General features: G+C 38.8%; 1 protein-coding gene across 4 annotated transcripts in view; it reads left to right on the top strand.

Moving 5' to 3' along the window:
* Window positions 1-26,130, top strand: part of LOC133614687 (galactosylgalactosylxylosylprotein 3-beta-glucuronosyltransferase 1) — a 263,687-nt gene that overhangs the window by 196,037 nt on the left and 41,520 nt on the right. For 3 of the 4 annotated variants that reach the window (XM_061972849.2, XM_061972852.2, XM_061972848.2), the window contains exon 3: window positions 15,858-15,993. The exons of the other annotated variant lie outside the window; for it this stretch is intronic. The gene's annotated coding sequence lies outside the window, so the exon portion shown is untranslated. The remainder of the gene's footprint in view (window positions 1-15,857; window positions 15,994-26,130) is intronic. 4 annotated transcript variants of the gene reach the window in all.

The following is a 26,130-nucleotide window of genomic DNA, read 5'->3' as shown; positions in this document are numbered from 1 at the left end:
TTATGCAAAAACAACTTTTCTTACCTAGTAGTCCCTGTTCTTGTGTATTTGGGATCTGCAAAGTTCCAGAAAATTGGAGGCATGGTTTGATATTTATAAAACAATGTTGCTTTCCTTCATACTTTTCGCAAATGAGCTGTTTGGAATTTGAACACTTTGTGATGTTTTTCCCAAGTGTGACATCAGCAGATATTGCCATATATGGTTTAGATTTATCCGAAGAGCTTTGTGCGAGTCCGCCATTGTTAAGTTCATACTTTTTCTATATCGTCTTGTTGTGGGGCAGAGTGGCTCGTTTATGCACATTTCTGTTGACATTTCTAACACAAAGTAGCGTATAGTTGTAACTTATACCTGTCAGTAGACTCCATATGGAAGCGCTAAACACTACAACATGGCTGGCGGGGAGAAGACAACCAAAGTGGAGGCCCGCAAATAAGACCGCTCACAAAACGGCACATCCTGAAGAGAAGGTCAAAGACGTTCTGTAAAACATAATCTATGCAACATTTTGACCAAAGAACCACCATTACATGTTAGGTAGACCACTAGCAAGTGTTTTAAATGAAAAAAAAAAAATCACAATATGACCCCTTTAAATAACTGAATTCTATCAGGAGGGGGATATAAATATATAATGTCTTTGCAGCAATTTTTGAGAAGCCGACAATTTTTCTTCTGAGGACTTTGAATGTGAGTCTTTGTTTTTAGATCTAACATTATAGATAAATAATGCATATACTTAATGTTGCTGCCAGTTATTAAACCCTCTCAGGTACTAATATTGATCAGCATATGCTTCCAAAAATGTATTTTACGGAATATATTTAAGTTTTTGGAGTGGTGTTTTTTTGGAAACATATAAAAAAATGTATTAAATAAAAATAAAGACGCATGCAAACATATAGGCTTTCATGGATTTAAATGCTAAACATGTATTTGACTTACATTTTCAGCTGAAGTAGTTTCAAAAGATTGACTGATTTAAAGTGGAAAAATATATCCATATATGATATTTCTAAGGCATTATTTGGGAAGCTGGCTCTTGTCGTTGGAGCAGGGGCGTCAAACTCATTTTCATCGTGGGCCACATTACAGTTGCAGCTGTCCATAGAGGGCCATTTGTAACTGCAAAACATCCAACAATCCATTTTCTGCCACTTGTCCCTCTTGGTTATCATGATATAAATGTATAATTTCCTCATGATATCATACAACTGTCCCATCTTTTAAATATTTACCCTCGTGCAACCTTGATATTGACTATATGAGGGACCACCTCATAAAAGTGTCATAAGTCAGCAATACATTAATTTATTTATTTATTTTTAACGCTTGAAATCTTAACAATTTCAGATCCATCTATTGGTATAAAGTTATTATTGTTATTATTGTTGTTTTTTTGCTGTGAAAAATGCAAAATATGCAATATTTCTAAAAAAAAATAAAATAAGCTGCAGTGTGGAATACTTGGTGTTGGGTACTTACAGTCTTAAATCGGTTAATAATTCATGACAACATTGAGTTCAAGTATCAAGTAGACAAAAAAGGATAATTTTTTTACAGTGCCATGTGACTCTGTTAGATCGAGAGAGAAAGAAGGCAGGACTTGGTCGAGTTTATTGAGTTCACACAAGTCTTTTATATTTTATATATATATCTGCCATTATTTATTTATATATATATATATATATATATATATATATATATATATATATATATATATATATATATATATATATATATATATAAGATCATTTTCATTGCATTTCAGCAGTTTAGCTCACTTATGCGCATTTATGCTCATCAAAGCTCGGTGGAATAATTGTGCTCGTGGTTTTCTGGTGCCATCTGGTGGTTAGACGGAGCAATTACACCAAAGCAATATTTTTATTTGTTCTTCAATCGACAAGAATGAGATTCGTTTGATTTTCACAGGAAAAAGTATTGCAACATACCAGGGTTTCAGTCCGTCAAAAAATAGCAGTTATAATTGGAGTCAATGGGGCCGAAAGACTTCTCAAGAGACAGTGTGTATGCTTTCGGTTTATATTATTCTAACAAAGTGCTGATCAAAGAATAAAACGGTAAAAATTCTATGTCGAAATTTCAGACCGCTATCCTTCAAATTGAACAATCATATTACTTAAAGAACCCATGTATTGCAGATTAAGGGCCCTCGGGGTGCACAAGGGTTAATTGTTTACTAACAAACTGATAGAAAACTTGCCTTGTTATCACACGTCAGGTGCAGGTACAGTTCACTCAATATAGAATTTATTTTAAAAAGTTTGACAATGACCAAGAAAATAAAAAAAATATTAGCTTGTTGAATCCAATAATAAAATAATACTCAGTTAAGATGAACTGCGGCCAAAGGCAGTACCAGGTTTTTCGGACTATAAGTTGCACTAAAAATCATTTCATTTTCTCAAAAATCGACAGTGCGCCTTATAGCCCGGTGCGCCTTATATTTGTATTAATGTTGGTTGTGCTTATTCTGGCTGTGATACATGGTGTAATGATAAGTGTGACCAGTAGATGGCAGTCACACATGAGAGATACCATATTTTTCGGAGTATAAGTCGCACCAGAGTATAAGTCGCACCTGCCGAAAATGCATAATAAAGAAGGAAAAACACATATATAAATCGCACTGGAGCCCGGCCAAACTATGAAAAAAACTGCGACTTATAGTCCGAAAAATACGGTATGTGTGTTCTGCAAGTTGACGCCTGTTCAATGAATGACGCTAGCAAGCAAGCAAGACCAAAACTTTGATGTTTCATTACACACATTGCTCCAAAATCTGTCAGAATGTTTTAGCACGACTTTGGTAAGCGAGGAAGCTGCACTGCCAGATGGATTGTCGGAGCATTACGGCTACCATTGTCAGACGTACTGTGCTTCAAAATACGGGTATTATTATGGTGGTGGACCCCAAAATGGATTATAATATGTCATTTTATTACGCCTTCTCATGCAAAACCAACTTTTCTTACCTATAGGTTTCTGCTGTTGTGTATTTAGGATCTCCAAAATGTGCGCCCATCCGCCTTTGTAATCCACGCCGTAGTCAATAAACTCCTTCTTTTTCTCTGTCCTCCTTTTGTGGGACATTCATACTCCGCTGTTGCCTTTTCTGATACAAAGTAACGTACAATTTTAACTTATATCTGTTAGTACACACACTATGGAAGCGCTAAGAACTACAACAAAGATGACGGGGAGAAGACACTGTCAAAGTGGAGGCACGTAAATAAGACCACCCACCAAACGGTGCATCCTGAAGAGACGGTCTGAAAGCGGCTTGAAGATGGTCTGTAAAACATAATCTATGCAACATTTTGACCATTACATGTTATGTAGACCACAAGGAAGCGTTATAATTCTAGAGAAAAAAAATCATAGTATAACCGCTTTAATGCGCCTTATAACACCTTTTGTATGAAAATAGACTCGAATAGACCCGTTCATCGACAGAGCGCCTTATGGTCCTAAAAAATGGTTCATTTATTTCTGTCAAAATTGAAATACAATTAGTAAAAAAAATGAAGTGTCTTATTATATCCAGGGTTGCGTGGCCCACAAACCTTGAGTTTGACACCTATGCATGGGTGGCAAACTCATTTTAGATCGGGGGCCACATGGAGAAAAATGTACTCTCAAGTGGGCAGGACTGGTAAAATCACGGCACGATAACTTAAAAATAAAAACAACTTCAGATTGTTTTCTTTGTTTAAAAATAGAACAAGCATATTCTGAAAATGTACAAATCATAATGTAGCGATTAATCGTATTCTATTTAATTATGTGATAATGTTCATCAGTCAAATCATTGGTGTTCATTTTCAATCGATCAAGACAAAAAAATATAAAAATGAAATTACAGGATGTTATTTATGTAGTTTGCTCATTTTCCTCAGCATGTTTTTTTTGCATATGTAGCATCATCTACAATGATACAAATAATTGCTATTGCGACATCTAGTGGACACATTTAGAACAGCAGTTTCTTTCATTCAAAAAGTTCGGCTCATTTTTATACTTAGCAAACTCATCCCACGGGCCAGATAAAACCTGATCCGGCCCGTGGGCCGTACGTTTGATACCCCTGCATTGAAATCAATGTTGCTGCCAGTCATTAATGGAATTTTGGGGAAAAGTTTGATTAGAAATAGTATTTGTACAACAGTTTTTAGCAACCTGGCCTTTGTTATGAGTCTAATGACACAAGGACCTCTTAAGGGGTAAAGACAGGTTTGGTTAGTAGCTGTAGAAAAAGAAACGGTACAATTGCTTTTATAACCCACATCCCCCACAAGATGACATTTCTGATCAAAACCGACCCAACATGTCCGGTGCAGGTCTCCCAGGCTGTGACTCTTCAGTCCCGGTGAAGCTCCCTGACTCTGGCCAGCCCACCTGAGAGTTCCATGTCCAGCACTCAAGTCTTCAAATGTGCCCCGACTGAGCAAGGAGCGCCATAAATTAGTCAGAATAAGTTCGGGCAGACTGCACTCTCCCCCGCGGTTATCGGCAGAGAACAAGCTGCCTGAGGCTTTGGCGCTCTTAAATCTTTTATCATTGCTGAGGCAGCTTGATCCCGGCCATGGACTCGGGCCATCAATCACAGCCAATCCTCACAGCTAATGGCTTATTCAAGAATTCTTGGGTGGAAAAAAATACAGATAGCCTAAATGGAGCTTGAAAAGTTGCAGTAATTGGGCCAAGTGGTCCGGCAAAAAGTGACAGTTGGATTACAGACATCTAATTTTTGCATAATCCATTTTTTGTTGTTTGTTTGTTTGTTTTTTAACAATTGTGAGGAAGTAATACTTTGGCAGTAAGTAGTGTATCTGCTGTGCATCCCCGCAGTATTCATACAGTAGTCGCTTTTACTGCATTGCTAAAAATAGCCATGGAGGCCCGCTTCATGAGGAGAGGATCGCATTTTGAAGAGCCTGCGGGGAGGTGTGAATTGGATTGATGGAGTATAGAACACAAAACTAGCATGAGTGCGGCCTCTCATTGAACTCAAAGTGAGAATCTATTCCAGGCAGTTTGGACAAAAGATAGCCGTCATATTTAAAAAAAAAAAGTTTTTCTATGTTGTACTTTTGTCTTTAAGAATAACCCAGTAGAGTTATGTTCCAAGGCCATCCTCTAATAGTAGCCCAGACGCCAATAAAAACACTTTAATAAAGCCTGGATTATAAAGCTCCCCTACGCCCCCAAACCCGTCTGTGCTCTCCGATTTACGTTTCCTCTCAATTATTATTGACAAATCTGTGTTAGTGAGCATTTTTCCCTCCACCTCACAGGAGTGATTTAAAAGGCGACTTTAACATGTGTAGTTTTACTGTATTGAGTGGGTTTGGAGGTGTCTGAAAAACAGTCAATATCTGGTGTGATCATTTGCCTCAAGCGGTGCAACACTTCTTATTTGGTTGTTGGTTGTGGAATTTTGGTCCACTCCTCTTCATTGGCTGTGTAAAGTTGCCGGATATTGCTTCTGGCAAGCTTCTGGTTGAGTTTTTGACCACTCTTGACAAAATTGGTGCAGTTCAGCTAAATTTGTTGGTTTTCTGACATGGACTTGTTTCAGGACTTTGTGAAGGCCATTCTAAAACCTTAATACTAGCCTGATTTAGCCATTCCTTTACCACTTTTGACGTGTGTTTGGGGTCATTGTCCTGTTGGAACACCCAACTGCGCCCAAGACCCAACCTCCGGGCTGATGATTTTAGGTTGTCCTGAAGAATTTGGAGGTAATCCTCCTTTTTCATTGTCTCATTTACTCTCTGTAAAGCACCAGTTCCATTGGCAGCAAAACAGGCCCAGAGCATAATACTACCACCACCATGCTTGACGGTAGTTATGGTGTTCCTGGGATTAAAGGCCTCACCTTTTCTCCTTCAAAAACATATTGCTGGGTAATGTTTATTTAATCTGACATCACATGGACAAAGGTAAGATCTTCTGGAGGAAAGGTCAGTGGTCAGATCTGGTGTGACCACCATTTGCCTCAAGCAGTGCAACACTTCTTCTTTGTTTGATAGGTTGTTGGTTGTGGCCTGTGGAATTTTGATCCACTCCCCTTCATTGGCTGTGTAAAGTTGCAGGAAATTGAGCACGCCGTGGCATACAATGATCCGGAGAATTCCAAAACAAGCTCAATGGGTGACATGGAACTTGGATGTTTATAGTTTACAGAAATTGTGATCAGAGCTGATCCTTGCAACATGGGGCCGTGCATTATTATGCTGCAGCATGAGGCGATGGAGGTGGATAAATGACACAATAATGGGCCTGAGGAGTATGTCATGGTATCGTAGTGCATTCAATAAAATGCACTCAAGTCCGTTCTTTATTGCATACGCCTGCCTGTATCATGACCCCACTTAGCAAACCGCTCACCCACACAACCCGCCCTTAACAATGAAAAACCAAGATTCATAGCTTCACACCTCTCCCAAGTGCCAGACGGGATCGAATGTAAAACCCACTCTGGTCATTTTCAACACCGGTGAGGATGACGAGCAGGCATATGAGCTTCACTGAGACACTTTCTGACAGTTCTTGCAGAAATGGGTTTGGTTATGCTGAACAATTGTTGCAGCAGCTGTCTGGATGCATGGTCTCAGACGGTCACGGTCTGGATGTGGAGGTCCTTGGCTGGTGTGGTTCCCGATTGGATGTATTGTCAAATTCTCTAAGACGCCTTTGGAGGCTGCTTATAGTCGATAATGGACATTCAATTTACAGGCTGCAGCTGTATGAGGTGCCGAATGTAAAAATTCAGTCACACTTTTGTAGCAGATATATTTCTCAGCTTTAACTCCTAATCACTTGGCCCAGCCACAGGTGTATAAAATCAAGCACTTAGGCATGGAGACTGTTTCTACAAACATTTGTGAAAGAATGGTTCGCTCTCAGGAGCTCAGTGATTTCCAGCGTGGAACTGTCATAGGATGCCACCTGTGCAACAAATCCAGTCGTGAAATGTCCTCACTCCTCAATATTCCAAAGTCAACTGTCGGCTTTATTAAAATGGAAGAGTTTGGGAACAACAGCAACTCAGCCACCAAGCGGTAGGCCACGTAAACTGACAGATAGTGGTCAGTGGATGCTGAAGCGCTTAGTGCAAAGAGGTCACCGACTTTCTGCACAGTCAGTTGCTACAGAGCTCCAAACTTCATGTGACCTTTCAATTAGCCCACGTACAGTACGCAGAGAGCTTCATGGACTGGGTTTCCATGGCCAAACAGCTGGTTCTTAACCTTGTTGGAGGTGCCGAACCCCACCAGTTTCATATGCGCATTCACCAAACCCTTCTTTAGTGAAAAAAAATATATATAATTTTTTTCCAATTCAAGACAAAGTTATGTTTTTGGTAACACTTTAGTATGTGGAACATATTCCAAGTAACAAAGACTTAATTTAGAGTTATTTGATTAGGTTTAGGGCAGGGGTCGGCAACCCAAAATGTTGAAAGAGCCATATTGAACTAAAAATACCAAAAAAAATCTGTCTGGAGCGGCAAAAAATTAAAAGCCATATTACATACAGATAGTGTGTCATGAGATATAAATTGAATTAAGAGGACTTAAAGGAAGCTAAATGACCTCAAATATACCTACAAATGAGGCATTATGATGCAATATGTACATATAGCTAGCCTAAATAGCATGTTAGCATCGATTAGCTTGCAGTCATGCAGTGACCAAATATGTCTGATTAGCACTCCAACAAGTCAATAACATCAACAAAACTCACCTTTCATGCACAACCTTAAAAGTTTGGTGGACAAAATGAGACAGAAAAAGAAGTGGCATAAAACACGTCCTAGAAAGTCGGAGAAAGTTATACATGTAAACAAACTACGGTGAGTTCAAGGACCGCCAAAATTATTAGGACACAACGGCGCTCGCCAAATACTGGAATCAGTGAAGCATGTTTAATATAAACAGTGTGCTTTATAACAATTAGGGAGGTTTGTGTCATCTTTGTCCTCCTACAGAAACCATATTAAAACAAAAAATAGATTTTTTTCCCCTCATCTTTTTCCATTTTTCATACATTTCTGAAAAAGCTCCAGAGAGCCATTAGGGCGGCACTAAAGAGCCTGCGGCTCTAGAGCCGCGGGTTGCCGACCCCTGGTTTAGGGTCAGGGTTAGAGGGTTAGGGTTATAATAAGGCCATGCCGAATAAGGCATCAATAAGTACCTAATAATGACTAATTAAGAGCCAATATGTTACTAATTTGCATGTTAATAAGCAACTAATTAATGGTGAATATGTTCCCCATACTAAAGTGTTACCATTAAATCAGTCAGCTGTTGCCGTATCTGTAATACGCCGATAGGGAGAAGTTTGTATTTACACGATGAGTCGGGTGTGTTTTTACATCCACCGAATGCCTGAGGCCGACTCACCGAACCCCTAGGGTTCGAGCGAACCCAGGTTAAGAACCACTGATCTAAGCCATACATCACCAAGTCCAATGCAAAGCGTGGGATGCAGTGGTGTAAAGCACGTCGCCACTGGACTCGAGAGCAGTGGAGACGCCTTCTCTGGAGTGATGAATCACGCTTTTCCATCTGGCAATCTGATGGATGAGTCTGGGTTTGGAGGTTGCCAGGAGAACGCTACATTTCGGACTGCATTGTGCCAAGTGTGAAATTTGGTGGAGAAGGAATTATGGTGTGGGGTTGTTTTTCAGGAGTTGGGCTTGGCCCCTTGGTTCCAGTGAAAGGAACTTTGAATGCTCCAGGATTTACCAAAACATTTTGGACAATTCCATGCTCCCAACTTTTTGGAGCGGGCCCCTTCCTCTTCCAACATGTCTGTGCATCAGTGCACAAAGCAAGGTCCATAAAGACATGGATGACAGAGTCTGGTGTGGATGAACTTGACTGGCCTGCACAGAGTCCTGACCTGAACCCGATAGAACACCTTTTGGGATGAGTTAGAACGGAGACTGAGAGCCAGGCCTTCTCAGCCAACATCAGTGTGTGACCTCACACAAAATTCCTATAAACACACTCCGCAACCTTGTGGACAGCCTTCCCAGAAGAGTTGAAGCTGTATAGCTGCAAAAGTTGGACCGACATCATATTGAACCCTATGGGTTAGGAATGGGATGACACTTCAAGTTAATATGTGAGTCAAGGCAGGTGGCCAAATACTTTTGGCAATATAGTGTATATCCATCAATCCATTTTCTACCGCTTGTCCCTTAAATGTTAAATCTAAATCTTAAATCTAAACCTACATGTTAAATCTAAACCTATATGTTAAATCTAAACCTAAATGTTAAATCTACATATAAATGTAAATTTGAGCGCTAAATGTTAAATCTAAACCTAAAAGTTGAATCAAACCCTATATTTTAAATCTCACCCTAAATCTGTAATATAAATATAAATATGAGCGCTAAATGTTAAATCTAAACCTATATGTTAAATCTAAACCTAAAAGTTAAATAAACCCTAAATGTTAAGTCTAACCCTAAATCGTTATTATAAATCTAAATGTGAGTGCTAAATGATAAATGTAAACCAAAATGTAAAATCTAAACCTATATGTTAATTCTAAACCTAAATGTTAAATCTAAATCTAAATGTAAGGGCTAAATGTTGAATGTGAGTGCTAAATGTTAAATCTAAACCTTAATGTTAAATATAAATCTTATATTTAAATGCGAGCGCTAAGTGTTCAATTTAACCCTAAATGATAAATCCAACCCTAAATATTTAATATAAATTTAAATGTGAGTGCTAAATGTTAAATCTAAACCTAAATGTCCAAATCTAAACCTACATGTTAATGTAAACCTAAATGTTAAATCTAAATCTAAATGTAAGGGCTAAATCTTAAATGTGAGTGCTAAATGTTAAATCTAAACCTCAATGTTAAATCTAAACATTAATGTTAAATATAAATCTTAAATTTAACTGTGAGCGCTAAATGTTAAATTTTAACCTAAATGTTAAATTTTAACCTAAATGTTAAATATAAACCTTAATGTTAAATATAAATATAAATATAAGCGCTAAATGTTGAATCTAAACCTAAACGTTAAATATAAACCTTAATGTTAAATATAAATCTTAAATGTAAATGTAAGTGCTAAATATTAAATCTAAACCTAAATGGTAAATCTAACCCAAAATCTGTAATTTAAATCTATGTTAAATCTTTAGATTAAATATTTAGGTTTAGATTTAACAGTTAGTGCTCGCATTTAACATTTAGCACTCACATTTGGAGATAGATGTAACATTTAGGCTTAGATTTAGCATTTAGGTTTGGATTTAACATCAGATATAATATTTCGAGTTAACATTTAATTGAAACTTAAATGTAATGAAAATTTAATAAATCTGAGAAAAGTGGGTTATTTCTGCTAGAAAAGTGTGACTGAACTTTTACATTCGGCACCCCATACAGCTCATATGTAAATTATAAGGTACAAAGACTAGATTTTAGGAGAAAAACACTAAAATCTAGTGAAATTGTCTCTCCATGCAGGTAGTTAATTTTACTTGGTAAATCATCATAAATTAAGATGTGTATATCTTGAAATTAGCAGGACTTGTAAGATAGAAATAAGTACTTTATTCTGAAAACAAGCATTATTCAACTTGCAATTCTTAAATTAAGCATCTGTGGAAAACCAAAATATATTTTTGAACAGTTAATTTCTCAGTTTCAACATTTTTAAACTAGAATAGACTTAATATATTTGTTCTAAAATTAATATTATAATTTAAAGTCAATGAAAAAAATAGCTCTTAAAACTGAGGACATTTCTAGAAATACATTTTTAAATCTTGGCAAGTGGCAAATAATTTGCAGTAAAATCTGCATCTTAATATGCCACACCTGTGAAGCGGCTGGACTATTTTTGCAAAGGAGAACTGCTCACTCACAGATTTAGGCAGATTTATCATTGGTCCCTACAAGGTCACCTAGTGGCTGGTTTATTCTGTCACTGTTGTGCATTGTTGTGGTTGGCATGACCCCAGGATGCAGACACAGGAGGCGGAGAACAAAACAAAAGGTATTTTAATTAAGTACCAGACAGAAAAAAAATAATATAAGTCGTGCAAACAGCATAAGACAGTCAAGAGGCAGGTGACACTTGTAGATAAACCCTCCTGACTGGCCATCAGGAACAGGTTGGCCTCCTAATTGCCAATCAGGACAAGGTTCGGTGAATAGCACTCAGAAACAGGATTAAAGTCACCACAGAACAATCTAAAATATGAATGGAACAAACGGGAAACACTAAACAAAGGAAAAACACCATTAAAACCAAAACTGTCACAACAAAGTTTTTGATCTCTGAGTTCAGCTCATGAAAAATGGGTGCGAAAACAAAAGTAGTGCGTTCAAATATTTGTGTTTACATTTTTGTATTTTATATATTTTTTTAGATATAAATGTAAAGTTTAAACTAAAACAATAAAAATATACTTTGTTTGTATATCCTAGCCAAGTCTTGCCAAAGTGTAAAATTAAATACAGATATACAGAAAACATTTTTTAACAATATGTTTACTATTCGGGTAGGGATCGGACAGATGTTTGGTTTCAGAACAAAGACAGGCACAGTTTTTCCTCTGCACAACAGCTTCCCTTACAGCAGTTGTTTTGTTGCTTTATGAAAAGAGAGTTGGATTGAAGTGTCATCTGCGGGAGACGTTAGCAAGTTCTTTGTTGTTTCCTCACAACGTTTACTGCGAGTAATATGATGTGACTGGCAGCAGTTGTATATGTTGCCTGTTTTAACTCACCTTCTGTTTCATCACAACTCTATTCTCCTGTCACTAGCTTGCGTAACTGCATGATGTTCCATTTATTTGACAAGCTGCAATAGAAGCACTGAATCTAACCGCTCTTTTATTAAGGCTCTCTTTTCACCATTCGTACAGTACTGGGCAACAAGCTTAGCTAGCATATAGTTTCTTATTGGTTTGTTTTATTGCAGTATTGTATATTATTGAAGGTTTGTGTACAAACCCCATTTCCATATGAGTTGGGAAATTGTGTTAGATGTAAATATAAACGGAATACAATGATTTGCAAATCCTTTTCAACCCATATTCAATTGAATGCACTACAAAGACAAGATATTTGATGTTCAAACTCATAAACTTTTTTTTTTTTTTGCAAATAATAATTAACTTTGAATTTCATGGCTGCAACACGTGCCAAGGTAGTTGGGAAAGGGCATGTTCACCACTGTGTTACATGGCCTTTCCTTTTAACAACACTCAGTTAACGTCTGGGAACTGAGGAGACACATTTTTTAAGCTTCTCAGGTGGAATTCTTTCCCATTCTTGCTTGATGTACAGCTTAAGTTGTTCAACAGTCCGGGGGTCTCCGTTGTGGTATTTTAGGCTTCATAATGCGCCACACATTTTCAATGGGAGACAGGTCTGGACTACAGGCAGGCCAGTCTAGTACCTGCACTCTTTTACTATGAAGCCACGTTGATGTAACATGCGGCTTGGCATTGTCTTGCTGAAATAAGCAGGGGCATCCATGGTAACGTTGCTTGGATGGCAACATATGTTGCTCCAAAACCTGTATGTACCTTTCAGCATTAATGGCTCCTTCAAAGATGTGTAAGTTACCCATGTCTTGGGCACTAATACACCCCCATACCATCACAGATGCTGGCTTTTCAACTTTGCGCCGATAACAATCCAGATGGTTCTTTTCCTCTTTGGTCCGGAGGACACGACGTCCACAGTTTCCAAAAACAATTTGAAATGTGGACTCGTCAGACCACAGAACACTTTTCCACTTTGTATCAGTCCATCTTAGATGAGCTCAGGCCCAGCCAAGCTGACGGCGTTTCTGGGTGTTGATAAACAGTTTTCGCCTTGCATAGGATAGTTTTAACTTGCACTTACAGATGTGGCGACCAACTGTAGTTACTGACAGTGGGTTTCTGAAGTGTTTCTGAGCCCATGTGGTGATATCCTTTACACACTGATGTCGCTTGTTGATGCAGTACAGCCTGAGGGATCGAAGGTCACGGGCTTAGCTGCTTACGTGCAGTGATTTCTCCAGATTCTCTGAACCCTTTGATGATATTACGGACCGTAGATGGTGAAATCCCTAAATTCCTTGCAATAGCTGGTTGAGAAAGGTTTTTCTTAAACTGTTCAACAATTTGCTCACGCGTTTGTTGACAAAGTGGTGACCCTCGCCCCATCCTTGTTTGTGAATGACTGAGCATTTCATGGAATCTACTTTTATACCCAATCATGGCACCCACCTGTTCCCAAATTGCCTGTTCACCTGTGGGATGTTCCAAATAAGTGTTTGATGAGCATTCTTCAACTTTTATCAGTATTTATTGCCACCTTTCCCAACTTCTTTGTCACGTGTTGCTGGCATTAAATTCTAAAGTTAATGATTATTTGCAAAAGAAAAAAAAATGTTTATCAGTTTGAACATCAAATATGTTGTCTTTGTAGCATATTCAACTGAATATGGGTTGAAAATGATTTGAAAATCATTGTATTCCGTTTATATTTACATCCAACACAATTTCCCAAATCATATGGAAACGGGGTTTGTAATTGCGACATTATAATGGTGGAATTACAGTAAAAGAGGTGAATTAAGTCTGTAATTTCGCCACACCGAGTGTGTGTGACAATCATTGGTACTTTAACTTTAAACTAGGGTGAACAAACGTCCTGTTTTCCCAAAACATGTCTTATTTTCATTTTCCCCTTCATTTCCTGTATAATAACAGGACACATAAGTTGAATAAAGGATGACAAAGATCAAACAGCCAAATGGCCAGGGTGGTGTTAAAATACAATTTGGAGGTCTGGAATTGAATTATATTTATATAGCGCTTTTCTCCAGTGACTCATCTAAAATAATGGGTTTCACCCTCATATTTATACAAATGTAAATATGAGCGCTAAATTTTAAATCTAAACCCAAATGTTAAATCTAAACCTAAATCTTAAATCTAAACATATATGTTAAATAAATACAAATAGGGGCACTAAATGTTAAATCTAAACCCAAATGTTAAATCTAAACCTAAATCTTAAATTTAAGCATATATGTTCAATCTAAACCTAAATTGGAACTCAAGCAGTGGTTCTCATCCAATTTCCTTCAACTTAATAATAATAAAACCGAAATCCTACTTGTCGGTACAAAAACCATTCTCGCCAAAACCAACAGCTTGTCCATTTACTCTCTGCAATTCCTCTGTCTCCCTCTCCTCCCAAGTCAAGAGTCTGGGTGTCATCCTCGACAGCACACTTTCCTTTCAAGCCCACATAAACAGCATTACCTGGTCTGCTTACTTTCATCTTTGGAACATTAATCGTCTTCGCCCATCCCTTACCCCACATACTGCTGCCATACTAGTCCATAGCCTGGTCACCTCTCGCCTGGACTACTGCAACTCTCTCCTGTTTGGTCTCGCTCACAAGTCACTTCACAAACTTCAGCTTCTCCAGAACTCTGCAGCCCGGATAATCACCAGAACCTCTTCAATCCAGCACATCACCCCTGTTCTGCAGCAACTCCACTGGCTACCCATCAAACATTGTATCCACTTTCAAAGCCATCCATAACTCTCTCCATCTTATCTCTCTGACCTGATCCATGTCACCACGCCCTCACATTCCCTAAGATCCTCTTCATCCATCCATCTCACTGTCCCTTTATTTAAACTGTCCACCATGGGTGCCCGAGCTTTCAGCCGCTCTGCCCCACATCTTTGGAACTCTTTACCACCAGACCTTCGTAACTTGGACTCAATATCCCTCTTCAAATCAAGACTCAAAACACACCTATTCCTGACTGCTTATTCATTGTAATCATCTTTTCTTCTCTATCTTTGTTGTTGTTATTATTGTTGTTTTTATCCAATTTGATTTTATTGTTTTGATTTTGTACGGTGTCCTTGAGTGCCCAGAAAGGCGCCTTAAAAATAAAATGTATTATTATTATTATCATAAATGTTCAATCTAAATCTAAATATGAGGGCTAAATGTTAAATGTGAGCGCTAAATGTTAAATTCAAACCTAAATGGTAAATCTAAACCTTAATGATAAAGGCATGAGACTTTGAACTGTTTTTACCTTTTAACTTTTTGAACTGTTTTTAACTTTTAAACTGTTTTTATCCAACAAACTGTTCTTAGGGTAATTTATATTTGCTTTTTAATTGTGTATTTTTATTTCTGTTTTAAATGTTATTTTTTAGTCTGTCCTTTGCCTCTATTTCTTTGTGGTGTACAGCCCTTTGTTTTTCAACTGTGCTTGTCTTTTAAGGGCTTTATAAATAAAGTTGGTATGGTATGGTATGGTATAAATCTTAAATTTAAATGTAAGCCTAAATGTTAAATCTAAACCTAAATGTTAAATCTAACCCAAAATGTGTAATCTAAATCTATGTTAAATCTTTTTCTTTCTTTTTTTTTAACATTTAGCGCTCACATTTAGGTTTAGTTTTAACATGTAGGTTTGGATTTAACATCAGATATAATATTTAGAGTTAACATTTATTTTAAACTTAAATGTGCTGAAAAGTGGGTTATATCTGCTAGAAAAGTACAGCTCATATATTATAATTATAAGGTAGAAAGAATAGATTTTAGGAGAAATACACTAAAATCTAGTGAAATTGTCTCTCCATGCATGTAGTTAATTTTACTTGATAAGACATCCTAAATTAAGATTTAAAAATAAGACTTGAAATTAGCAGGACTTTTAAGATATAAATGAGCATTTTATTCTGAAAACAAGCAATAAACAATTAACAAACAATGAAAGCCAATAAAATGCCTTTTATCCTTAGATGTGGACAGGAAGTGGCCTTTCAGCGTGAAGGCAGAAAAGGAGGAAAACGTGATGGAGACTGTCGCTGCTACATAACTCACCCAACATCCCTGCTGTGCATCACCAGTGATGCCATGATCCAGTTCTGACTGTGGGTGAGTGTTGCAAACCTCTGTAACGTCAATACATTCAAAAAGGTCACTAATAAATCCATTCATTAACTGTCTGCGCTCTGTGCAGCATTTCCTTTAAAGTGGGGGCAGCAGCTTGAGAAAAATTATGTTCTTTAAAACGTGCTAATCCAAGGTTAGCCACAGTTTATGTTGAAGCAGGGGTATCAAACGTATGGCCCGGGGGCCGGATCAGGCTCGCGAACATGTTTTATCCGGCCCGCGGGATGAGTTTGCCAAGTATAAAAATGAGCCGAAATTTTTGAATGAAAGAAACCGCTGTACTAAATGTGTCCACTAGATGTCACAATAGCAATTATTTGTATCTATGTAGATGATGCTACATATGTAAAAATAAGACTATAACAATGGAACCATTTACCTCCCTGCTTGGCACTCATCATCAAGGGTTGGAATCGGGGGTTAAATCACCAAAAATTATTCCCGGTTGCGGCACCGCTGCTGCCCACTGCTCCCCTCACTTCCCAGGGGGTGAACAAGGGAATGGGTCAAATGCAGAGGACACATTTCACCACACCTAGTGTGTGTGTGACAATCATTGGTACTTTAACTTTAACTTTAAAATAAACCACGTCGAGGAAAATGAGCAAAAAACATAAACTTTTTTTTTTTATCTTGATAGATAGAAGATTAACACCAATGAGTAGACTGATTAACATTATCACATCATTTTTTCAGAAAGTATAAATAACGACAAAAAAAGATAGAATACTATTTACCGCAACATGTAAGTGTAAAAAATAAAATAAAAAAAACATTATGATTTGTACAATTTCAGAATGTGCTTGTTCTATTTTTAAACAGAGAAAACAATCTGAAGTTGTCTTTATTTTTAAGGTATCGTGCCGTGATTTTACCAGTCCGGCCCACTTTGGAGTAGATTTTTCTCCATGCGGCCCCCCATCTAAAATGAGTTTGACACCCCTGTGTTAAAGGATTCGTAGTGTCCAGATGAGCCAACATTTCCCTGACAAGTTTTCCATATGTGTTTATTTGCTCATGAAAATCAATCCGGCAGTCATTTTCTATAATATCAATTAGTTTTTAAGTAAGGAGTACATAACTAACTGTACTTGGAACGCCCCTTTTCCATCGCCAGACTGGATACGGCGCCCCCTCTTGGTGTGACGTCATCCACAGAACTCGAGCCCATTAGACAGTGTGGAATGAGATGAAGGCATGTAAAAGTATTATTTTGTTTTTGTCGCCGTGGTCCATGATTACTTCAAAACTGATGATGAGCGAAAAATAAATATAAAAGAATCGCCATTTCCGGACTTTCCTCCTCTTCCGTAGACACCATAGCCTGTGTTGTTCATGCTCTTTCAGCATCTTGAGGAAAACATCAGTAGAAGCGGACACAAAATAAAACACTAGCGGTTTACCTTCTTTTTCTCTCGTTTTTGTGCCCCTAGTCTGCTTTTCCATAGGTTCGGATTTAGTATTTCTCTCCTCAGTGGTGCTCCTGATTTTCAGGATCATATTTGACTTGAGTCTTTTAGATTTATTCCATCCAAACTTCCAAAACCCTTCTTCTTTGAAGTCAAAATCACTAAAATTACCACTACAAATTGCACTCCTCTCACTTGGTACGTCCCTTTCCTCATATTTCCCTCATTTGGAAATGTATGCAGACTGACCCCTTCTTTACTTGTATTGATACAACATGCAAAAATGCATCCAGCAGCCATACTTGATCATTCCTTCAAATTGAAGATGCTACCAGAACACAGACTACGCTATGTGAAATAGCCTCCAGTCTTTTGTAGGTGACGCCGGCAGGCTGATACAGCCTTGAACACTTTTAAAAGTTAAAAGTAGGCGTTCCAAAATGTGCTGATAAGGCTAAAACCTGGTTTGGGCTGAATTTTCACCTGTCCTCATTTTTAGGTCAGGCCAGGTCTTTGAAATGCCAATGTAGTCAGCATTTGAGGGGCCCTTTAAGACAAAACAAATGCATCCAAACATCCTTAAAGGGGAACATTATCACAATTTCAGAAGGGTTAAAACCATTCAAAATCAGTTCCCAGTGGCTTATTTTATTTTTCGAAGTTTTTTTCAAAATTTTACCCAACACGCAATATCCCTAAAAAAAGCTCCAAAGTGCCTGATTTTAACCATCGTTAAATACACCCGTCCATTTTCCTGTGACGTCACACAGTGATGCCAATACAAACAAACAGCAAGGTATAGCGCCATTAGCTCGGATTCAGACTCGGATTTCAGCGGCTTAACACTGTCTGATAAGATAATTACTAACAACTATGAACTAGGTTTACAGCATATGAAATACATTTGGCAACAACATGCACTTTGAGAGTGCAGACAGCCCATTGCAGGCGCGCTAAGAACATATATTTTTCCACGATTTCAGCACTCAGGTTAACCATACCTAAATAGACACAAAATACTGCATTACACAAGACTACCCGAATGTACTCGAATGATTGAAAAAAATAAATGTTTTAAGCTAAATTATTGGTAAACACAGTTTATGTATAATAATTTACGTAAAACCGCGAGTAAAGAATAAAGTTTTCATCAATTAATATATTCTGTAGACATACCCTCATCCGCTCTCTTTTCCTGAAAGCTGATCTGTCCAGTTTTGGAGTTGATGTCAGCAGGCCAGGGAAGCTAGGGACGATATTCTTCTCTTGATCATCTTCGGTAGCATAAGGGACGGTGTGAGCCAAGACATCCAGGGGGTTTAGCTCGCTCGTCTGCGGGAACAAACTGCCGCCATTGCTTGCCGTGCTACCGAGGTCAGTTGTCCCTGAGTAGCTCACACACTCCGGCAGATTCAATGGGGGTCTGGCGGCAGATTTCTTTGACTTTATCGTTGGAAATGCATCTGCTTTGAGTGTCGCAGGATATCCACACATTCTTGCCATCTCTGTCGTAGCATAGCTTTTGTCTGTAAAGTGTGCGGAACAAACGACTGACCATTTCGTCGGCTTTCCCCATACCCTCGTATTTTTAACAAATTTCGTCCAATTTCTTGCCACTTCCGCATCTTTGGGCCACTGGTGCAACTTGAATCCGTCCCTGTTCGTGTTGTTACACCCTCCGACAACACACCGACGAAAGTGAGAAAATGGCGGATTGCTTCCCGTTGTGACGTCCTCGCTCCGAGAGTGAATAATAAAAAGGCGTTTAATTCGCCAAAATTCACCCATTTAGAGTTCGGAAATCGGTTAAAAAAATATATGGTCTTTTTTCTGCAACATCAAGGTATATATTGACGCCTATATAGGTCTGGTGATAATGTTCCCCTTTAAAACTCTCAATCAATCTTACGGTGTATAAGAAGCCAGTAATAAAAGCACCTCTCATGTCAGGTCCTCTTGGGATTCAAGATTCAAGATTGTTTATTGTCATATGCACAGTTAAACAGACAGTTTGCCGTACAATGAAAATCTTACTTTGCTAGTCCACCCTTCAACAAGTCACACGGTACTTCGCTAAAATAAAAATAAAAATGTATATACAAGGCACAGTAAGTAACATAACATTATTGCACATTCTGATTGACAGTCAACAGTATAAATATGGAGGTGACCTTGGGTCACAGCAGCAGTTAAAGTGATCAAAGGTGAAAAGTGTCTACAGTGATGGTTCACAGTTCGGGGGTGGTCATGGTAGCTGTCTTGGGAGGAGCTATGCCAAGTCTTAAAAAATGTCTCTGATGGCTGAAAGTGAGGTCAAGGTTATCTGTGCTTTCTAGATTGGACATGTCAAAAAAGAAGACAAAAAAAATAAGTTAGTCTTTAGCCAACAAGGATGCTAAGGAAAAGGACACTACGAAGAAAAAAGTCATAGAGGACGGCGTTGTAAAAGAACAGGCTTCGCTACACATCTTAAAGTCTGGAGCTTTGCTAACTATGTGGGAGCTGTAAGTTTAATCATTTCACAGAATAGACCAGGGGTGTCGAACTCATTTTCGATCGGGGGCCACATGGAGAAAAATCTACTCCAAAGTGGGCCGGACTGGTAAAATCACGACACGGTAACTTAAAAATAAAGACAACTTCAGATTGTTTTCTTTGTTCAAAAATAGAACAAGCACATTCTGAAATTGTAGAAATCAGCTATCTCAGGCATATCTCAGTCTAGTGGTACTTACTGAGGTTTTAACCCCAGTGAAGAACCAGTGATGAATTAATCCTTGAGTCTGTCCCTGTGTGTCCTTTGTTAAGTCCTTTCAGGTAGTTTTGTCCCAAAAACAAGCCTTAGGCCCCGTTTAAGGTTATCCAGGGTAAATCACACCTAACCTTATCCGTGTCCACACACAACAATGCCACCGTTTAAGACCCCCGCCCCCCTCCGTCCGCCGGCGCAACGCGACCTTGTACGCATGCGCGGAAAATGCGCACGTCATAGTCACCTCCAGTGTTGCTTTGTGTGCAAGTTCTTAAATGTTACTTATCTGAACAATATTTAGTGTTGTGGTATTTCAATTAACTGGAATCCAGTGTGCTGTGGGGCCCTATTGTAGTGAATCACACCTGAGCCATCATAAATTAATCAAATCTTTATTAGACACAAACAATGTGATAAAGAACATTTAACATTAATCTAGGGATCTAGATATCTGGTCAGGACACTCCTCACCCATTTGCCTTCACCTTCATAGTCCATTCCTTTTAGGTGACTTTATATACTCTGGACCTAGACGTTGAGTCCGCGACATACATGGTGGACAATAACTGATACAGTCTGCTTTGCCAGTCCAAAAGCATTTTCCGTTTTCCATAGTCTTCACTCGACGGCCAAGTAATACAAAGCACTCGCTACTTTTTTTATCTCATCCACGGGAGCTCGCATTCTCGTTGTCTCTCCTTCGACAAATGGACAAAGTTTTTCGCTAAGTAGCATCACAGCTGACCTGGACATTGGAAAGTTCTCTTGCCGTCTGAGAAGTGTTGTATCCCAAATAGCTGCAAACGCTTTCTCTTAAGGTATTCATGTGTGATTTCCACAAGCGTCTGTACATGTAGAAGAAGGAGGAACACGGGCATGTCTGGATGACTCCACTCCATATTTCCAGTGGTTAGCTCCGAGCTTTATTATGAAGCTGGCTGTGGCGCGTTCTTTCTGACGTCACTTCCTGTGTGGGGTGCGGTCTTTCTGGCATCACTTTCTCTCCAAACTCAGTTTGTAAACGATCAATGAGTCCATACAAAGCTAAGTGCCGGAGATTCAAGGAATACACGGCGCACTTACCCGTGTAAAAATGTGTTCGATGAGGGGGACCTTAAACGCTGGTTTAGTGTGGCTGACACGGGGCTTAGGCTAAATAATTATTCGTTTAAAGACCTACTGAAATGCGATTTTCTTATTTAAACGGGGATAGCAGGTCCATTCAATGTGTCATACTTGATCATTTCGCGATATTGCCATATTTTTGCTGAAAAAATTTAGTAGAGAACATCGACGATAAAGTTCGCAACTTTTGGTCGCTGATAAAAAAAAGCCTTGCGTCTACCGGAAGTAGCAGACGAGTAGCGTGACGTCACAGGTTGTGGAGCTCCTCACATCCGCACATTGTTTACAATCATGGCCACCAGCAGCGAGAGCGATTCGGACCGAGAAAGCGACGATTTCCCCATTAATTTGAGCGAGGATGAAAGATTCGTGGATGAGGAAAGTGAGAGTGAAGGACTAGAGGGCAGTGGGAGCGATTCAGATAGGGAAGATGCTGTGAGAGGCGGCTGGGACCTGATATTCAGCTGGGAATGACTAAAACAGTAAATAAACACAAGACATATATATACTCTATTAGCCACAACACAACCAGGCTTATATTTAATATGCCACAAATTAATCCCGCATAACAAACACCTCCCCCCTCCCGTCCATATAACCCGCCAATACAACTGAAACACCTGCACAACACACTCAATCCCACAGCCCAAAGTACCGTTCACCTCCCCAAAGTTCATAGAGCACATATATTTCCCCAAAGTTACGTACGTGACATGCACATAGCGGCACGCACGTACGGGCAAGCGATCAAATGTTTGGAAGCCGCAGCTGCATGCGTACTCACGGTACCGTGTCTGCGCATCCAACTCAAAGTCCTCCTGGTAAGAGTCTCTGTTGTCCCAGTTCTCCACAGGCCAATGGTTAAGCTTGACTATCATCTTCCGGGAATGTAAACAATGAAACACCGGCTGTGTTTGTGTTGCTGCAGTCGGCCGCAATACACCGTTTCCCACCTACAGCTTTCTTCTTTGCTGTCTCCATTGTTCATTGAACAAATTGCAAAAGATTCACCAACACAGATGTCCAGAATACTGTGGAATTTTGCGATGAAAACAGACGACTTAACAGCTGGCCACCATGCTGTCCCAAAATGTCCTCTACAATCCGTGACGTCACGCGCTGACGTCATCATACCGAGAAGTTTTCAGCAGGATATTTTGAGCGAAATTTAAAATTGCACTTTAGTAAGCTAACCCGGCCTTATTGGCATGTGTTGCAATGTTAAGATTTCATCATTGATATATAAACTATCAGGCAGCGTGGTCGGTAGTAGTGGGTTTCAGTAGGCCTTTAAGGGGTTAAACGACTTAGTGTAGACATGGCTTGGTTCCAGATTCCGGATGTGTGGTGTGGAAAAAGATACAATTGGTATAACCCTCTTTAAATCCTTGTAGAAATATCCAGGGTTATTCCACTTTGAATGTAGTTTTTTTTTCAGTTTCAGCTTGGAATCCTCCAGAAGCTCAGAGTCACACGTCTTGCCTCTCTCTCTCTCTCTCTCTCTCTCTCTCTCTCTCTCTCTCTCTCTCTCTCTCTCTCTCTCTCTCTCTCTCTCTCTCTCTCTCTCTCTCTCTCTCTCTCTCTCTCTCTCTCTCTCTCTCTCTCTCTCTCTCTCTCTCTCTCTCTCTCTCTCTCTCTCGTGTACTCACCACTGTGCTGGGTATGTAATATAAATTACAATCAAAGACATGCAATTCAAAAATACATTTTTGTGGAAACTCTGAGAATTACAATTGTTGGGATAAAAAAACTATAATATGGAGCTTTTTCATCAGCTTGGTCTTTCAGTCTTAGAGCAAGTGCAAAGTTGAATAAACACATTGTAATGTTCCTGTTTGGCTACCAGGTGTATTTTGTCCAGGCAGGTGGCATGCAGAAACTGCACTGCATTTTTAAAAGTACAAATTAAACAAGATAACAATGTAAAATAACAAAAAAACAACGATGTGAGATAGTAGCACATTCCTTTCTCCTTGTAAAAGTAACAATCCTCAGTTGCATTTTCAGGATGAGGAAACAGACCCCGGCAGAGCGTGGAGGTCTGTCCTTAAGATGCTTATTTAGTTAGTTTGCATTCAATTAGAGGACATCAGGCTTTCTTGTAAAAAGCAATCAGAAGTAAATTCTTAAATGCACCAGCGGACACAAGCAATCTACGATAAAATAACCACAGTTTAACAGCGCTAATAAAGCTCTGAACTTAGCATTTGGTGCAAAGGGAACCAACAAAACACAAAGTGTATATATTTTAAGTGGCACAATATTGTTTTTAAAGATCGTTGGACCTTTTTAAAAAAAATAAAAACAACCTCTGAAAGATTTAGGACATATCAAGCTACATAATGTGTTGATATTAAACAATGTCTTTTTTTAGAATTAGCATATTAGCCTTATATAAGCCCACACCTACACAGGCACCCTGACCATTTTAACCCTTTGCTGGAGAAACCACAATATGTATTGCATACTTTACATTTTTTATTCATCTTAGCGTCCAATTTTATTTACAAGCCGACCACAAAGTGTCACGGAAACCGCTAGTGTAGTCTTTGCGCGTGCGTCCCTGCTACCTGAACACAACTCCAATCAAAAACAAAACCTGTTTACACTTGGCAAAGAAAAGAATTAGCAAACTGAAGAGAACATTTGACATTTTATTTTTTGGGGGATTATTATCTCTGCCAGGTGGTCTGTGATCACTGAGGTTTGTCTGTCAATTAGTTAGCAGCAAGCGGATGTTCACCAAACTTTCAGGAAATGTCAGAAATGGCATAAGGAACAAGTGGTTACATTTTGGGGGTGAACCGGATCATTTCTACAACGTTACATTACGAGACCGAACTTCTCTGTGTGTGTGTGTGTGTGTGTGTGTGTGTGTGTGTGTGTGTGTGTGTGTGTGTGTGTGTGTGTGTGTGTGTGTGTGTGTGTGTGTGTGTGTGTGTGTGTCTATTCTATTGTCCCCGCCTCCACCCACAGAGACAGGAACAGTGGATGACTGACAAGAGGGTTCACTCTGTTCCTCTTGCAGCCTGATTTGGAAGCGAGGCAAAGAAAACAAACACGGCTATTTAATTTATCCTTTGATTATTACCTTTGCCAGGAGTTTATGTTTTGGCCAGGGTTTGTTGGTGTGTTTGTTAGCAACACAGCACAAAAAGGTATTGCCAGATTTTGATCACAATTTCAGGGAATGTCAGAAAAGTAAATATATTTTGAAGGGGGTTGGGGGTGGGTCATCTCAATCACTGTCTGAATTCAGGATTTTTTTTAGAAGGATTCTTTACTATTGGGGCGGCATGGCTCTGTTGGAAGAGCAGCCTAGCCAGCAACTTGATGGTTCCAGGTTTGATCCCCGCTTCCGGCATCCTAGTCACTGCCGTTGTGTCCTTGGGCAAGACACTTTACCCACCTGCTCCCAGTGCCAACCACACTGGTTTAAATGTAACTTAGATAATGGGTTTCACTATGTAAAGCGTTTTGAGTCACTAGAGAAAAGCGCTATATAAATGCACTTCACTTCACTATTGATAGGGCCTGGCAGAGGTATGTGTATGATTTTTTTATATGGCACAAAGATGGTGGAAAATCACATTTCTTTATAATTTAAATACTTTTAAGACATATTATTTCATAAGTATATGCTTACTTCTAAGAATAACAGTTTCTTAATTATTAATGTCTAGTAGGAAAGTCAAAATCGATTTTCGAATTAATCGCGATACATATTTGTAACAATTCTTAATAAATTTAAAAAATCAAAAATCGATTTTTAAAAGAAAATATTTTATTTGTATTTATTTTGATTTAATTGATAGGTTCATTGGCAACACTAAATTGTGTGAATGTGAGTGTGAATGTTGTCTGTCTGTCTGTGTTGGCCCTGCGATGAGGTGGTGACTTGTCCAGGGTGTACCCCGCCTTCTGCCCGAATGCAGCTGAGATAGGCTCCAGCACCCCCTGCGACCCCAAAAGGGACAAGTGGTAGAAAATGAATGGATGGATGGATGTATTTATTTTTTTCATCTGTCCTGTCCAGCCACTCAGGCAAATCATATTATTGATGTAGATGAACATATCTGCTGTACAGATTTACTTTACAAAAGAGAGGTGTGTGATACTTCTCCTGTTGCCTTGTTTATATTTCACTTTATTAAATGTTTGGGAAACGTTTTCTTTTCAGTAATTTCCATTAATCAGAGCTGTTTATTTCACTTGGGACTCCCAAGTGAGTATCCAATCACAGCGTAGGGCCAGCTAGAAGGCCTTACTGACAACAAGTCATGATCTGATTGGCTATCAAATTGTCTATCAACTGTATGTGTCCGTTCACTTACAGTGCACAGACGCCTGCATTGTTGATTCTGAAGGCCCCGGGCAGATTTCGTACAGCATGGCAACATAAGCTAGCTGAATTCTGATTGGATACAAACTCTAACCTAAAAACAACAGCACTGGAAAGAGTATAATATGACATGAAGAAGAAATTTAGGGAAAGTAAATAAAAAAATACTTGTATCTTTAATTATGATCATGATATCTGGTTCTGTTAGGCCAGCAGAAAAGGCCTTGCTGACCCTGACGGCAAAACCACTGATTTATTTTATGGATGTAGTTAATCATAGAACTGGCATCCAGTGTTATTAAAAAAGTATAGATTTTGAATCGAAAATTGTTTTAAATCGAGAATTGATTCTGAATCAAATTGTAACCCCCAAGAATGGAATGAAATCTAATCAAGTCGTGGGATGCCCAAAGATTCACAGCCCTATTTTCCAGGGTTGAATTGTGTAAAATTTCCAAGTATTTGTTAATGTAAGCTTCTTGTGAACCGTT

The sequence above is a fragment of the Nerophis lumbriciformis genome, linkage group LG17 (assembly GCF_033978685.3).
Source record: "Nerophis lumbriciformis linkage group LG17, RoL_Nlum_v2.1, whole genome shotgun sequence".
NCBI classification, from domain to species: domain Eukaryota; kingdom Metazoa; phylum Chordata; class Actinopteri; order Syngnathiformes; family Syngnathidae; genus Nerophis; species Nerophis lumbriciformis.
This window is presented reverse-complemented; position numbering and strand designations above follow the sequence as displayed.